Source organism: Leuresthes tenuis, unplaced genomic scaffold (assembly GCF_036924035.1).
Source record: "Leuresthes tenuis unplaced genomic scaffold, fLeuTen1.0.hap1 SCAF_17, whole genome shotgun sequence".
In the NCBI taxonomy this organism is placed as follows: domain Eukaryota; kingdom Metazoa; phylum Chordata; class Actinopteri; order Atheriniformes; family Atherinopsidae; genus Leuresthes; species Leuresthes tenuis.
This window is the reverse complement of record NW_027325371.1, coordinates 6851436-6870028: the sequence shown is the minus strand read 5'-3', so window position 1 is coordinate 6870028 and position 18593 is coordinate 6851436.

The window sequence follows — 18593 nt, the reverse complement described above, 5'->3', positions numbered from 1 at the left end:
TTCTGTTCTTGAGTATTTTTGCCCCGTTTATCAGGTGAGCGTCTTTTGTTTTAGTCCGCCTCATTAGGAGAGCGTGAGTGTTTATTTGTAATCGTTCATAGCCTGTTCTGTTTTCCTCCTAGAGGGAGTTTTGTTTTGATAACTTTCATAGCTGCACCATCCTCATATATGGTTATTGAGGAGAGTGGTTAGGATTTTCACAGGCCCTTGTTTTTGCTCTGTCTGGAGATCCTCAACTTGTTTATTTCAAATAAACCTTCTTGCCTTGAAATCGACCCCGCATCTGTGTCCTGTGTCCATGTGGTCCGTGACAGGGTAGAATTGCTCTTGCATGAATAAAGCTCCATTTAAAGCTTTGATTGTGTCTTTCTGTACTTCTGAAGAGAGAATAATTTCAAAGAATCCTCCCCTTAGTTATTATCGGTCAAATTATCTTATAACTGTTCCTTTTTTTTAATCCTTTTGATACAGATTACCTCAGCTGGTTTGGTTAATAAAACAGGTTGCATAGTGTTGTCAGATTGGATTTCTGAATATGAGGCCCCACCTAGTGGGGCACACAGAGACCGTTGTTGTTGTTATGCTGTGTTAATTTGTACATTTATTTCATATTTGTACAAGTGAAACAGTCCGGCTGTGTTTGTGGGTATCATTCAGCCTATTGTGCAGTCATATGCTGATTTTTGTTTATACAATTAGTCTATTAGTCTATAGAATTGCTTTGAGACTCTGCCAGGTTTGTCAGCATCTCTCAGCTCCAAGTCTGTCGTTCTCTTATCGGTTATGAAAGCTGCTCACATTTTTTAGAAAGAAGCTCATTTACAAAAACAACTGCCGACTCTGTTGTTTTAAACTAAATCAGATCAGAGGAAGTGAAGCCAGCTGATTTAGTGCTCGGTTGATTTCCTGTTGTCAAATGAGTCGAAACAAAACGCTGTGCATGAGTGTGTGTTTGTGGTAATAAAGGTCAGTTTGACTCAGTTTTTGAGACTCTTTAGACAGCAGTGGAGCTCTTAACAGTCTCAGGATTAAAGACGCAGTAGTTCAGTTTATTTACAGCTGAAATAGTTTGTTACTGGATAAACGGATGAAATACACTAAATCAGGCTGTGGAGGTGATGAAAGGAATAGTAACCGTGAATTTAGTGTTTAGGTGTCATTTCAATCAAATTACTACTTCCTGCTTTTAGTCTTGTAGACTTAGTGAAGATAATTAATAAATTAAATACAATGTGGGATACCTCAGGGTTAGTTACTGAACCCATTATTTAGTTTATAATGCTACCTTTAGGATACATAATCACTGTGTTTTATCTATTTTACACTGATGTTTTACTTATTCGTGAAGTCTGCAAACAGACAACTGTGTGTGAATATTATAAAAAATAAAAAATGGTAGAAAACTTACAACATATCCCTTAAAGTATTTATAGGATGTTCTTTATGGAACGATAGTCTAATTAACTGATCTGTAATCATGACAGTTCAATCAGTAGCAATCAAGAGGTCATTCAATTTTACTGTTTGTCTGCATTCAGCAGCTTACAAAGACTGCCATGACTTTGGACATAAAGACTGCAAAGCTTTTAGGGGATTAAACTAAAGAAACACATTTTTACGTTTTAAATAGATTTTTGGCAAAGCAAGTCATCAATCATGCGCGTATGGGGGTTTGTTCCATGTAATAGTTCAGATATTTTTAAACTTTATAAGCAAGTATGTGTGTTTTTACTCTGACTCACTTTGTAGGAGTATAGGTTATGTCTTTTTTTGCTTCACTTCACAATAAATACATTGTAATTACCAGCCCAGTTTTCTATGTTTAGACCCTAACCAAACACTCATTAGGAAAAACAACTCATCCAATCAAACGGCAGTAGTGCCATATATTAAATACTCCAGATATCATTAGAATTTCTGACTTTGCCGATCTAATTTATTCTCATCACACAAGTTTCTAAAGTTTGATCAGAATAATTTAGAAACATGAGGAACAAAACGCATCCATTTGTTATGGTGTGAGACAGAGATTGGACCCTTAAAGCAGAGACTCTCACAGCAAGTAGTTTCAAAAGGTTTATTCATTAGATTCAAGCATTTCCCAAAGCTATTTCGAGGCTCTGTGGGCAAATCTCAACAGGTGACAGTGACAGGTCAGTTCACCAGGAAAGAAAGGATTCTTCAACTGACTGTGAGTAGTCATGAACAGAATCCTCTGGATTCTTCTGGTGGGATGATCAGGGTGGTGATTGTTTCCCTGTGGGAGAGATTTCTGAAGTGGTAAGTTACTGAGTTCCCATGTGCAGGAATCTGAGGCAGGCTGCAAGTTGTTTAGGTGAGTAAAAGCTGGTGAATAAAATTGACTTCAGTGGTCATAATCCTGGGAGGAGAAGAAGACAAAAATGCTAAAAATAGCAAAAAGGATTCACAGGAAACAAAGGGAAAAAGGGAAACTGGAACATAAGGAAAGGGAGGCAACTGCCAGACCCTAATACCACTGAGCCACAGACAAATATCTCTTTCTGAAGAAAAATCTGACACTTGGCTGGTTTAAACTGACAGAAAGGCGATCATAAGTTATCCACCTGTGCTTTGCAGAAACGCAGCTCAACAAGCAACAACTTTGAGGTGGATGGACTGAAAAAGACTATGCCAGTTCCACACCTGTTAGTCAGTTTACTGCTGAGGCTACAGAGGGACTGTGCCAACCAAAACTGGTCTGATGAACCTCTCTTTCTGCTGAGGAACCAATTTGGCACAGTCTGCTTGAAACTGTGATACAAACCTGTCAACAGTCCAGGCTACTGCAGGTAGAGTAATTATGTAGGTGCCTGGACATTTTAGGCCACTTAATGCCCTGCATGGTTAATACATTGAATGCCACAGCATGAGTGATATTACTTTAAAATTAGAGGGACAGAAACAACTTGTCTCCAACTTGAAGACACAAAGAACTTCATTGCAGATATGAAAAGGGCAGCTGGCATAAATACTCCTGTCGACGTGTTCTCAGACGGATTGTTCAGAGTTGACCTTTGTCAAATTAAGCTCATTCCTACCTGCTGCCAATCATCAGGAGGGTTTGTTATAAGATGTGGTAATCTGCCAGCTGCAGCCTGTTCTGTGTGCTAGGCTTTGATCCAGCGTTAATGGTTTCTGTCGTTGTATTCTCTGGTACATAATGACAATGCTTTGTTCTCACAGTTCCATGTTTAGGAAGAAAGTTTGTAAAAAGAAAGGTTTTTTAAAATATCAGCCAGTTGCTACAAAATCTGGATATATATCTATATATATCCTCGAGAACCCAGGGGGTCAAGAGACTAGGGTCTTAATGTCAGTGTGAACATGTCAGAACTGGAGTAACCCACAAAACTACAATGAAACACGTAACATCCACAAAAAGATTCAAAATATGCACAAAGAGATACACCATGACTTTTAAGTGATGTATGATAACTAAGTGACCAAATAGTGACACAAAATGATGGGTATAGTCACAATATTACACCAATGAGACACATACCAGTCCCAAAGCTACACTAAGTTGATGCAAAGAGATGCAAATTGATCACAGAGATGGGAAATAACCAAAACAATCGCAAAACAAATGCAAACTTATGCAAAATGAGCAACATGAGATGTACAACAACATAAAAAAACATAAATAAAAACACAAAGTCTATCAAATGACGATAAACAAAACATAGACATAGAATTAGTTAGAATTGGCTTTTGAATTTTCTTTGAATGGAAATGGCAGGAAGTATTTCTGTTGGTCATGTCTTACATTTTTGTTCTAAGTGTTTGGAAAACTATACAGTTACAGCTCGACTTGGCCGTTCACTGTAACTGCACCACCGTCCTTGTTCCTGTTCACACGCATGGGAGCAGTGTCCAGTTACTGACTGAAGTATGTCCGAAGCTATGATGCTGTAGACTGTGTGAGAAACATTCGAAACACCCTGCCTCTTCTAACTTTCTCTGTGGGAGATCATCGCACATGTAAGTACAGCTGAATTCTCTGCACTGACGTCGACTTTAAGTTACTTGAATGTTGACTTTTATTAGAGCAGAGCGACAGTCTGGAACTTCTTTAAGGGCTGGGTTTTTGGCCAAAAGAAACAGAAGAACATGTAAATGACAGTAGCTTTATACAGACTTCAGCTGTGTTGATATACACTTTACAAACTATACAAAGTTTACAAATGTCTTTACAGTCATAAAAACATGCATTCCCTGGAACAGAGAGTGACAACTAAAAATCAAATACAGTAAAGTACAACATGAGTTTTTAAAAGATGAGGCAGAGACTGCGTGTCTAATTATAAGTAGCTTGTCTAATTCTCAGTGGAAGATTATTCCACAGATCTGGAGCTGCGACTGTAAATGCTCTGCTGCCCTCTGTCTCCAGCCCTGCCCTGGGGACAATGAGCAGCAGCTGATCTGCAGATCTAAGAGGGCATAAGGGATGAAAAAGTTGACAAATAAGTTTGGGGAATGGCCAATTAATGGCTTAAAAACAAGCACGAAAGCTTTAAAATCAGCACTTCATACCACTGGTAGCTAATGCTGATACCAATACTAATGTTTTTCTGGTGTCATGTACTGTGAAAGTGATTACTCTTGGTAATCTTGGTGGTGTCAGGCCTTAAAAGTTCCATTATGCTTCATTAATTGCACTTGTGAAGATGCATAAATAAGAAATCATGACCCTTGCTTTTTCTGAACTACTTTGTTCAGTCCCGATTTCATGTTGCAACAAGCTGGCTCACTAGATTACAAAGGCATTCAAACCAACCAGAGATATTCAAATTACTTCACAATAGGTCCACAAAGAGACAGATTGTACTTCAGAGACACAACAGGCACAAAACCAACAAAATGCCTGTGACAAGCAGCACTGTCATGACGTCAGCGTCAGTGTTTCACACAGAAGTTTAAGCAGTTTGCAGGTAAAGACTCTGAGAAAGCAAATGTTCCGGCAGCTGTGGTATCCAGGTGCGCACGTTGAGACCGAGAAGAGGCAAAATTGTCCTTGATATTTTCAGTTATTGAGGTGCCATCTATTCCAATTTAAGTCATTTCGGATCTCTCCGCTTGCTCAACCAGGTGTACTAAGTGTTTTGATTCATCATCAGGTGTCTAATAGCAGCGACTTTCCTCCTCACTCGACCAAAGCCTGGCACACTTCCTCTGGGAAAGTTTGGTTTGTAACAAGCATCTAGTGAGTGATTTGAGGTCCTGGTGTTTTGTTCAGTTGCTATGGTAACCTGCTATCCATAATGCAAATGTTGCTTTGTAAGATTAGAGAGCTTTCGGTAAGACATGCAGGTCTATTTACAGCAGGGAAATGTGGGCAGTGTGCAGATAGAGCAGGATTTATGTTTAGATGTGCCTGGTCATGCATACATTATTCATTCTCACAATGCTGGAAGGTCTCTGACAGTATATCAGTAAAGTATATGCACAGGGAGGGACCTTCCTTTTGAAGCAACATTTTATCTAAGATAAACAATCTGCACCGAAAGCAACAGCTTGTAACGCTGCCATTACATGTGGGAAAGAACCTGCAGAAACTTCACACAAATGTCAACAACACCACAGTATATATGTAGAGCGAAATAAATGAAAACCTTTTCTTTAGATCCATGACTGTAAATCATGTCATGTTCCAGTGAGACATAAACTTATTTCAGTATAGTCTAGTTACAATAATGTGGTATTTTTCTATTAAAAGACTTGCAGTGAAACATATTTGCATAATCTATTCCATAAGGATGAGGTCGTAGGTAAATTTACAATCATTCTTACCAGGCAGCAACATTTTTTCACATTTAAATTATTATACAATGCCTCCAATAAGAACTAAAGTACAAAAAATTGTTTTTCCACTATTAGCATAGCTTGGTTTGGGACAATTTAATGTTATTTTGGGAGTATCATAACAAATATAAGTTTTTCGCTGTACAAGATTCATTTTACAACCAGTGGGACACTGTAAAATCAAATAGGATCAGATATTATCATTCAAACTGATCCACTGAAGCCTGAGATATCAACTAACCTGCAATGAACTCTGAAACTATGACGACTTTGACGTCTTTTTTCCCTTATTAGATACTGTGTATGTTCTCTGTAGGCAGTTTGCTGCAGCTTATCTCTACAGTCACACACAGAATATCATATTGGAGGCAATGTTCAGCCTCTTGCTCAACACATTGACATGCTGAGGATTGAACTACCAACCTCCCAGGAGGACCATTCTAACCTACTGAGACCGACCACTCCAGTAAGAAGTACTTGAATCTTAAATCTGGTCATCTATAAACACTGGATAGTGTCTGGATAATTAACTGGCTGAGTGTGCATATTAAAACAGCCTGTGATTATTGACTCTTTACCTGTCATCATACTTCCATGTTTTTTTTCATACTATTATCTGAAGCACTTTATATCTGCCTGGTAGAAAGAGCTTGGATTTTTTCCCGGTGAGAGTTAATTAAACTGACTTCGCCATGAGTTCTCTTGGTCTGATACTTGTGACAAAATGTCAGACTTTATATATTCAGTATCTTATATTAACTGAATTGATACCCCAATAAGAGTACTTATTTCAGCTCACACCATGATTTTAGTACCTCAGTTACTGTTGAATCAGAGTTTAAGGATAATGACCTTCAGGTATATGGATGTTTAGATCACAGGCTTTAGCAACAAGTAACATCAGCCGCATGTGTCCACCCCGGTTGACATTAAACTCAACCAATAAAATTATTTTCTGATCAGCTCCCATTCCTCTAACAGATGTACTATGTGTGTTTATTCTGCGCTCAATGTTGGATGATTAAGAAAAACTCTCCTATGTATCTTCAACAACATTGAATTCATCCATCTCCAAGAACAATGTGATGACACATAGCCAATTAGTCATTATTCATCCAAAGCTGGAGGACAAGGAGGAGAAGAAGTTGAACTCTCAGAACAAAACAAGACAAAAGCTGAGACCACATCCCAGAGGTGAAACTATAGGAACTAATAGCAAGAGAAGTTAATATAACATGTCAATTTGCACATTTCATATGCTTATGAAATGTTATTTGGGTGATGAAGGGCCTGTGCCCAAATTGAGCTTTATGTTTATGTTTAATTACATAATCTTGAATATCTTTAAAGAATTGGCACAATTTGTTGTCTGTATCGACAACCAAGACAAGATATTCAACGTAATTTACAGGCAATCTGAAATAATATTCTGATGATAGAGATAGTTTACTGCCTCTGAAGTCGCTGAAATGCTACACAACTCATAATAAATGATTCAGCACTGTCAAAGCTGTGGGTATTCAGCTGTCCCCTCCAGAAACGAGCAAACCACTGTGTATAAAAGACACAAAACTTTGGGAGCACATTTGTGTTTTGTCTGATCGACTCTTCCCGTGTCCTTGTTTACAGTTTGGCCTGTTATCCTTTTTTTCTTTTTCAGAAAAAGGGAGTTTATCAAGATAGAATTGGAAATTTAAAACCCTCTGGTTGTTAAAAAAAGCCAAGGGCAAAGTTGAACACTGTTGGAGTTGAACACCACTCCATAGTTTGTGTCTTTAGTGAGGAAAGCTTAAAAACTTACAGGTGTATTTGGTATTACCATTTAAAGGATAATTCAGCTTTTTTTCATCCTGGAAAATTTGTCAATGACAGAGCAAAGCACTATATTTTTTACAGGTGAAAACGTAGAAGTTCATGCTCATATTGCTGAATGTCAGTGTGCAAATCGGTGCATAATAGGGGCACAGACTGTTTCACCTGTGATGGAAACTTGTGGCTCCCTGTTTGACGTTTTCCCATCTCTGTGTACTCATTGTAGATAAAAGTATGCGTCCACAAGCTGTGCTGTTTTTATATGCATCAGTCAGCTGTTCACAAGGTTGTAGACGTACCAGTTCAGAAAGAATTATCTTTCATTATCATGAACGATTTCTCTAGTTCACCAATAGTTTGTCTTTGGCCTGTTTGCATCTACACCTCTACCATGGATCAAAGCATTAATATTGTGATGCTCTGTGATGGCCCCCTTTAACTATCTTGCATTAGGAGTTGACTTGTTATACCATCAGTCAGACAGCTCAAATTACCTACCCAGAATTTTTTGTTGAACTGTTTACAGTGTTGAGTTGTGTAGATACAGACATATCTGTGTCTGTATCTTTAATTTGTGGTGTTTCAGGGATTAAGTGAAGACTATGCAGAGTCATGGCAATGCATTTTTTGCAGAATTAAACATTAGTGTGTAGTCACTGTGTTCATTAGGTTCTCACTCAACCTTTAATCTTATGTTCAAACACACGTACACAACATAGTCTGTTAAACGTTATTACATAAATGTCTGTTTTTGTTTGTTTTGCTCTCCAAGCTAAAGGACCCTTGAGTGTGATACTTAATGCAATAGATTAATCATTACTAAGATGGCAGAGGCCAAATGATCTATGGGAAATATTGACAACACATTAAAGCTGATCTCTTTTCACCAATTGGTGACGTTTGAGGCTACATAAAAGTCCAGGTCTGTGTAAATCTTAATGGTAGCGTAACATGCACAACACAAGAGGCAGGGTTGCAGTCCAAAAATCCAGTGAAGACACTAAGAGGCAGTCAGTGTAATAAACAGTATCGACAAATCCGCATGTGGATTTTTGGGGTCACTGCGTGGTTCTGAGTTCTGACAACTTGAAATGTGGACTGCTGTGTTTCTGCCATGGACACACAGAAATCATATTTACTGAGTGAAACTGTGTTAAAAATAAATGCCCAGTTCAGCCTTTTACTGTATTTCTTCATTAGTAATTATTTTCTATGTTTCCTCCTCTTTATGGTGAAATAGACTTTATATTAGTTCAAGTTAACTTGAGCAACCAGCATTTACACCCACCAACACACCAACATCAGCTTTTAGGACTTCATGCAACCTGTCCATCGCCTCTGCATTGGCTTAATTCTCACAATCCTTCACTCTGTTAACTCTGAATGCAAAGAGAGCCACATTGATAGATAGAAACATGATACAATAAAGCTTGTTTTAGACAGAAACATGGAAAGTTCCATGAAAAGAAAAGAGAGAACCAATCATGGAAAGAAAGCTTGATTGTGAAGATAAAAAGCTCAGAAAGAACCGGGGCGTATAGCAGCTGAGTGATGCTAATGAACTGATTTAACTGATGCAACACGTGGAAATAAAAGAAGGCAGAAGCTGTAATGCACAATGACAAAACTATCATGGAAAACACAACTAGAACATTAAATATTTGAAGCTGATTAACTGTATCTAACCCCAAACATTTGCAACATTAAACCCCAACAATAAAAAGAAAATAGCTCATAGTCATACAATAACAGTTTGCCTCAAATCAGAGTAAAGAAAGAAAAAATTAATTTGGCTATGTGTGATCACTAAAATCATGTCAGAAATGTCTTTTATTGTGCTTTTTGGCCTTATTTCAGTCATATAGAAGGATATAGTCATCCCATTCCCCCTATTTTGATTGAATGACAAAATACAAGTAAACATTACATAATGACATTTACAGTATTCACTTTCATCATTTAATATCGCTGCGGGGGTGAGAAAATTAAATTTAGAAAAAAAAGAAGAACCAGCTGGTGTGGTGGTACAGCTCAGATAAAGGACTTTCATCCGAGAGAAACACTACCAGGATGTTTTCACATTATCTTCTGGCAAAGTTCTGTGTTATATTATATGTTTAAAAAAAGAAAAACCCGCAAAAGAAATATAACATATGTCTTGGAATATCTTAAATTGCCCGTAAACATTGGTTTAAGCTGCTTTGTTGCAGCAGCCTTTACTTTGGAGTTTAGGATGTGTTGATAATAGAAAAAGTAACAGAGTTGCTCTGCTTCATAGAGAGAAGTTGCACTCATGAGAATACATAAAGCCTGAGCTCAGCCACGACACCTGATGTTACTTTGATTGGGATAAAACATGCAAAGCAGACCGGTCTGCTTCGTGGATAGCCACAAGATGGTAATTCCACCTTTGCATTGCTAATAAAGTCATGATAACAGGGGCATAAAAGTGAGAACGTGTCTCTCTGACACTTTTTGCAATTCAGCCGGCTGTTTGGGTCGAGAGGAAGATGACCCAACCCCCTCATAGTGCTGTCTGAATTACAGAGAAACACACCTAATCATCTCTGCAGTGAAGAAATTAATACAATTAGATTTTTTGTTTTGTTCTGTTTTAGCTTTTTCATGGAAAAACAGTCACAAATAATCATTTTTAAAGACGTATTACTCATTAAGAGCATCAACATGAATCCATCTAGACGTATTAAATATTGATTGATGAAAGTCTGAATATGTGAAATCGGCTTCACTGCGTTTTGAGGATAAAATGGAAGTAAAATCCAATTAACCTACACGATTTATAGCAATCCGCTAATTTTGTTTTTCTCTGTGGAACTTCATCTCGAGACTTTGAACTCCTCGGAGCTGCCAGAGCAGCAGAGGGTTTGTCCAAAGAGAAATTAACGAGAATGCAGGAATCAAATTAAACTCAGAAGCAGCTCTGTGAAGGTGACAGCCTGAAAAGAAAGCACTTATCTAATCAGAGTAGCAGCTGGTTTCTGTCAGAGTGGGTAAGAGGAACATGGGAAGCTGCTTCAATTTTTCATTTAGAGCAGCGAGTGATAAGCACTCAGCACAGGCCGCCGCCACACCTCAACACACACACATAATGGAGCTCTGATTTTGTTTTCAACCATGAAGAGGCTGTGATTTTTTAAGGCTGATATACTACTGGAATCAAATTATCTAACAGAAAATGTGATAGACACGCACACCATCGGCTTTACCTGAACACCTGTGAAATCTGATGGAATTTCATACCACATCTCTGCCATGACCTCTACTTTTGCAAAGCCTCATTTCATGATAACTTCATGTTCAGTATGTAAGTGCTATATTTATTATCCATCATCTGCCACTTACCCATGTCTTATCCAGGTCTCATCCAGGTCTTATCCAGATCTTATCCAGGTCATATCAATGTCTTATCCATGTCTTATCCAGGTCTTATCCAGGTCTTATCCAGGTCTCGGGGGCAGTAGCCTTAGCAGAAATTGGGGAGCCCAAAAACAATAAGCATGGAGTATACCCTGAGGCCTCCTCCCAGAAGGAAATGGCTCTGGGAGATATCCGGAGAGACCAAATCATCAACTTGCTCCTTTCTGTGTTTGAGAGCTAATCTACTGGGCTGCATGTAAATCTTTCTAAATTTTAGTCAGTGTCCTGACAGTTTGGTGTGAGTGGGAGCCCTGTTTTTTCCAAGGAAAAAGGATGTTTCAGAGTCTGGTCTTCACAAGAAATTTGTGGAGACATATCATGGAGAGAGTAGTAGAGATTTATGAATATGATTTTGTGATTTTCTTCTCATTCATTTCCCTATATATTCTTATTAACAGCATTTTTGCATGTCATAAATAACTGTGTCATGTGTAATGGCAGTGGAGGACTTCTCTAATGTGAATTTAAAAGGAAAATTAATATTTAGTGATCATTTTGACTGTCTGTGTATCCCTTTTGATAATCTCCACACAGTCTGGAATGATTTCCTCTGATTATAATCGGACCCTTTCTTTTTACCTTTGTAGGTTTCTTTGCTCTGAACATACAGAGCTGATTCCTTGTTACGCTTTTCTAATCCAGTTTTTTGTCTTGTTGGAACAGAGATCCCGTGTCACAGTTTTAAAATCAACTGTGCCTCTTTATAATCGGTAAAACAGTGCTTCTTTCTTATTGTTGCATTCAATATCATGATTGTATGGTTGTGGCGCAAACTATGTCTTGACTGCAAATGATAAATAAGTGTGTGTTCTAAATTCATGGCTAAAAATCAGAATATTGTTCATATAGTTTATCGTTGACTGAAATTTATTAAAGGTTCCATGGCATGCTTTTCCATGTTTACTGGCTTATCTACAGTGTTGAAAATGATGTATTATCACCAGAAGCATCATCCAAAGAGGTATACTCATGTTTTAGTATTTTTATGGAGAAGGAACATGTCTAACCTTTTCACTTATACATTACAGTGACTGAAAGCCAGGATTTGAGGTAAAATTTCTCCACCGGGAGCATTTTAAAAGTGGAAGTTATCAAGCCCCAGGGAGCGAGTAATCCACTTGAACTTTTAAGAGCACGGTACTTTCTTTTTTCTTCAGAGATGTCCTTAAAAAATATGTTTTTTGGGGGACAAGTGACCCTCACCAGCTTCCCCAGAGACCTGGCAGTCTTGGTTCAGTGGTTTGTTTTTCCTGGCCAGCAACACAGTTGGGAAGAGGTTTGGATGTGTTTGCTGCACTTCATGTGTTACAGTTTTATGAATAAGGCCCAGTTTGGCGCTGACTTAATGGGGAAACTGAAGCTAAAAGTCGAGGCTGCTCCAATACAAACAGGGCACGAGTCTGAACCTCGAGTGTTGAGTAAAACCGTCTCAGAGCTCTCTGCTGTGTCGGCATTAGACGTATGAACACATTTTAGTTCAAACATCTCGTTTACATTGAGTGAAAAGGAAGACAAGGAGACTAACGGTACTTTATCTTGATAAAATAATACACAGCTGAAAACAGTAAGTAGTTTGGCCTCCACTTGCCACTACAACCAATCAGAAACACAGAGTTTTTAATGCAAGCAATTTGCACAACTGCAGGAACAGAGCTTATTTATCAGACACATCTTTGTCGTGACGGTTCTGAATCAATTCTGGATACTTCTGAATCTTATGCGTTGTCATGCTTGAAAACGTTGCATGTTTCTCAAAGTGTTATCTTGATAATGTGTTGTCACAGCTTCCTCACCAGCAGCTGGTGCACGTTCATGAGTCACTGTCATCTCCTTCACTGCCCGCTCGACAAACCTCCAGCAGACACTTTATCCAGATCCTCTGGTTCTCAAAAGGGGGTCTCCTCGAAGAGAAAGCTCTCCTTTATTCTGACCTAATTGCAACATACCTAAAGGAACCCAAGATTAATAACTAAATGCTTGGAAATGATCATGTCATGTCCACTTTAAAGAAAACCTTACATATAGCTTTAGTCATGAATCTAGACACAGTTTTATGCACCAAGCCCCTGATCATATTCCGTTAGAAATGAGGAAACTCATTAACATGCCAGAGCTGATGCTGTTTTGCACAGAAGTATAGACCAACTTCCCTTTAAAGAGCTGGACTGACAAACAGTGGAAAAGACGAGTTGTGGCTGTTGCTGAACAAAGGGCTATATCAGATACTGACAGTTTTGTGAGCAAATAAATGACTAATTCTAACATTTCTGTCTCTTTCGTTCATTTGGTTTCTTTTTATCTTCTCCTGGGACTTGTGTGTGAGTGTAGTGATGTTTTAGGTCACAATTATCCAAAAAATACCAACTCCAAAGTTTCACAAAACTTGATGGCAAAGAAAGTGTTGAATATGGTCTCCCAGCAACAGATGAATGAAATGAACAAATGAAAAATACTTTATTTATCCCAAAAGGAAATTATACATTTAGATTATAGATTTACACATCATTAAAGCCATAACTGGCTCTTAATGGTGCAGCTGAGTCAGTATGTCACTAATGTCAGTGCTTTCTGTAAAATAATCCTCTTGATATTACAGTTTTGACCTAACCAGGTAAAGTGCTCTGAGATGACTCATATTTTGAACTAGCTCTACATATATAAGCTGCAATACCATGATTTGAACAAGTTTGAAAAAATCCCTCAGTCAAGAACTACAAAGTTATAAATTGGTAGTGGAACAGAATCATGAAACTTTGACATTGTTTTCACTAATACATGGCCAGGCCAGTTACCTCTTGCCAAAATGAGGAAAGATACGAAGCTCTGATGCCTCAGAGAGTACAAGGTTGCATTTTGGTCAATCTTAAAGGCTTTCCTCAGGTTATTGTTATTCTTTGAATTGAGGAAAAAATCCATTAGACGAGGAGATGGAAAAAGGCACACCAAACAAAAATGGCTTTGTATTATTTCTTTTTGCTGTTATTCTTCTCTGGGACAAAGGGCATGATATTTAATTAAATCTAATTATAATTGACTTTCCTTAGTTTCACACTTTCTTTTGTTTTCCTCCCAGTCTGCAGGATTTACTGAATGCCGGTTTTTGTCATTGGAGGGTTCATTCAGATACTCGGAGAGAAGACAACTCACACCTTGAATGTCAAATCAAGTGTCTTCTTCTCTCATTCCTCTTCTCATAGAGAGGTCAAGGATGCAGCCTGTTGTTCCAGCTTTCCTCAGCAGACTTTAAATTGAAGTGCTCTCTGCTGCACTTTCTGCTCAGCTGCTGAAGAAGTATCTCTTCAATTAGGTAAAAAGCAATTAAAAACCCTTTGTACACGGGGTGTACCATACATGACTTCTTACGGTGCTCAGGATCACGGTCTTTGTATATCACATTTTCTGTATATGTTCAATGTTCCCATGAATTTGTCCTTATTCCATACTGGAACATCCTACTGTTAATGATGCATGTTAATGACAACATCTGGTGCATTCTATTTTTTGTATTGATTTGTAAACGGATTACTTTACACTATTTTTTATAAATGCATATTATTTACACATATTTGGTCAACAACAAGTGATAATAACTCAAGATAGAAAACAAATGGATTTGTTATATATCTTAATTAGTTTTTGGAGCAACAAAAATGCTTCTTCTAATGTGATGAAATCACAACTATTTTTATTTTCATGCATTCTCACTAATAATTAACATCTGTTCAATTCTTTATGATTTTCACCTGCGTCTTTAGTGCTGTGAGGTTTGCAAGAAGTGTTTTTTTTTTTAACAACAAATAGCAGCATGTTGCAGAATTTGACTGGTCTCATACAGGTTGAAACTATGTGTTCTATTCACAAAGGGAAACAAAGGCTTGCAGGGGTTAGGGTCCGTTCTAAAAAGTGTGGATCCCTCTTAATTCCCATAATAGTTTGATCTAGCTGTATCTCATGCTGCATTCCAAAGGTCCCACAGATGAGGGAAGTTGAAAAAAAATATTATGTAATTTTTACATAGTGGGGAAAATAGCACGACTGCCTCAAAGTTAGCTTTGTTGCTTTGATACAAACATCAAATGTTCAGTTTTGTTGTTCATGCAATGATTGGCAAATATCCTTTGGCAAATGCTTTCACCTGGTGAAAGGCGAGGCCAGTGCCTGGACTCTTCTACTGTGAAGCCATGCTGTTTTATTTGATGACATTATGTCTAGTTAATGATGAAATATTCTTTGCAATTTCATGTATGGGAACATTATTCTGAAAATCCTCCAGATAAAGTGTTTTGTGCAGATTGCAGAACCTCTGCCCATCCTTCCTTCTGATAGTCTTTCTCTCTAAGGTGCTCTTTCTGTACCCAGTAGTGTTACTCACCTGTTGCCTGTCAACATGATTAGTTGCAAAAGGTTTCTCTAGGTGTTTTTTGTACTACTTACGGTACTTTTCCAGGCGTTTGTTACCGCTGTCATTTAATTATCTATTCATGATTTATATGAAGTTGATGAAAATACGGAAGTTAAGGTTGACTAACCGTAACCACATTGCTGAGTTTAAAATTGGACTTCCTCCTGTCTGAGTTTGGATGATCTAAAACATTCCCTGTGGTCAGTGAATGCAACATTTGATACAGTGGCAACTCTCATTTGAGACACTTTCCCGTTGTCTTTCAGAGATGTCTGAGCACTTGGAAGAAGCTTCTTTGTAAATCTTGCTTTACAACAAAGAATGTTTCAGACATATTTTTTTTAAAACTCTTCTCCAACACTTCCGTGGAGGCAGGTGGTTTGGGTTGTTGCAAATGTCAAATACTTGGTTCTCACATTAAAGAATGCTTGTTACTGAACTAAATTAACTCTCAACACTCCTCGCGCATCCTTGGAATGACGTTTCACTTATGCTTGAGTTCTGTGGGATATAGCAATGATCATTCACAATATCAACCGTGTTGTTTGGCCAGCTGGTTCCTGCACTGTTGCTGCTTCAAAACTGGAAGTTTTCTCTTGCATTAAACCAACAAATAAGCTGTTGTGTCACTTCAATAAGATTGCTTTGTGTGATTCGTGCCTCACTGTTGCCTGGGTTCAGACCTCTGTCGCTCCACAGAGTTTCCTCGAACACTAACAATTAACCAATCGCTGCCATGGGTGGGACTAACCCTTGTCAAGCTAGGCAATTTTTAATTGGGCAACATTCTTTCTTTTTCATATGTCAACATATATTGACATGCACATGCATCTTTGTCTACTTACAGTGAAATGACGTTGGATTCAGGCAGATGGTCTCTTGTGACGGGTTAGCGGAAGAAGAACACCCACCCACACAGAACTCGGTTTGAGTGGGAGCAGTATCAGACTGGAGCTGGAAACGTAGTGTAACAAGCTCAAAATGTGATCTGATATCAGACAAGCCTTACTTTCTATTTTGGGTTTAAGCATGCAGAAATCAATGCCAAATGGCGCTGCCTGTTCAGCAGTTGATCTTCTTCACCTTCGTCACTCCCAGAAACTACTTTATTACAATCCTAATGTTTCTAAGTTGTCATTTCACAAATTCTGCATCTATGAAAGAGACTTTTAACTACAGTAGCCTTTTTCCACCTCTGAGAAGAAGCTTTTGCATTTCTCTTTACCTTTGTTTTACTGAATTGTAGAAAGTGTGAAAAACAGCTCACAGATTGCTGCAGCCTTGAAAACCATTAAATAGTTCAAATGGACGTTGCAGGAATCTTATTAAGACCTCTTTGTTTGGGCGCTGTATTCACCCACAATCATCTTTCATTTCTGACTCATCAAAGTCTTTGCAAAGCTTTCAAACAAATGGCCGAATGGCAAAAAGTCAAAAATTCTCTCCCACTCTTATGCATGATGCTTTATATGTCAGAGTGATGCATTGTTAACGAATATTATTAAATCCAAAACTCTCACATACATCCTGCATGCCTGCACATCTCATGTGGTGATGAGCCCGAATGAAACAATGAATGTGACATTCTCGTTAGGACGGCATTCACAGGATGGTTTAATCTAACACTTTCATCTGGAGCCACTGTTTGTTTTTTATATATCCTTTAGGGAACGTGTTTTGCCATTTACGACGATGTTATTTGTATCGATGAAACTGACAGGAAGGATGTGGGCAGTGTTTGTGACCTTTCTGAAGCTGTGGGAGTCCATTCCCTGTGGCATTGTGCGGCTCCCAGTCTACACACCGGTGGTAAACAACTCATGTAATAAACCGAATGGAACACGACATCTACTGTAATGTTATCTATTTAGCTGATTCATAACCAAATGAATGGTTGGATGGCCTTAATTCAGCTTTTTGTGTGAGTTCCTGAAAAACAGGAACTGTGAAAATAATGACAGATTGATTATTAGATCTACTCCAAATAACTATTTTTATCTGCTTTGATATAATTAATTTTTCTCTTATTATTGTCTTCATTCAGCGACATGTAGTTTAATCCTGTAAACTGCAGTGAGTCTCACTGGGGCTTAAATTATCCTGATTACATATTGTTTCTATTGTTATTGGGTTTACAATTTTAGATTTTTTTTTCTTATCAAAGCAGCAAATTGGTGGAGTTGAAAAAAGAAGTTAAAGCAGAAGTGCCAAAGCTGCAGTTCTTGAAACTGGAAGTTGAAAGTAAGTAAAGGACCTGACTGAGAAACATGAAACATGGGCTCATTTATTGGGTAGTGGCTTGTTATTCACAAGCATTCAGGTCTACTTGCCTGTCAAGTTAGGCAGCAGCAATCCACTGCAAGCATTACTAAGCCTGCTGTTTGATGACTTTTGACAGCTCTTAGCAGCTTAGGTTTTTCCAACTTAGTGTGATTGCCACAGTAAAGCCTTGCCTCTCGCTTAAAGACCTGGAAAAAGTTATTCATGCTTTTATCACCCCTTGATTTGACCACTATAATGCATTGTATATCAGTCCAGATCAGTCTTCTTTGCAAATCTTTATAACTTGTTCAGAATGCAGCAGCTCATCTTTTAACTGGTTCGAAGAGGCATGAGCTCATACCTCCGATTCACTGGCTCACTGTACATTTCTGGATTGATTTTAAGATTTTATTGCTTACTTTAAAGTTTTAAATGGATTATCACCATCTTATTCAACAGGTTTTCTCAACACCCTTGTTAGAACTACAAGGGCTGCAGTCAACCAGCCAGTTTCTCTTAAATGTTCTAAGATCCAGATTAATACACAGAGCTGTTGCAGTGGCAGCCAATCTACCTTTCCATATACAGGTTGTAGATCAATTTAAATCACTGCTTAAATCTCATCTCTTCTCCCTGGCATCTCCTCTTTTATGTTCTATTGTGCTTTAATCTCCTTTTAATTTCTATCTATTGTGCTTTATAGTTTTTATATTGTATAAATTACTTTTTTATTGGCTGTTCATTTCATTGATTGTCAAGCCCTTTGAACAACTCTAATTGTTTTTAAAGATGCTATAGAAATAAACTTGAATTGACAGTGAATGCTCCTCTTTATATGGAACATGGTGTTATGGAG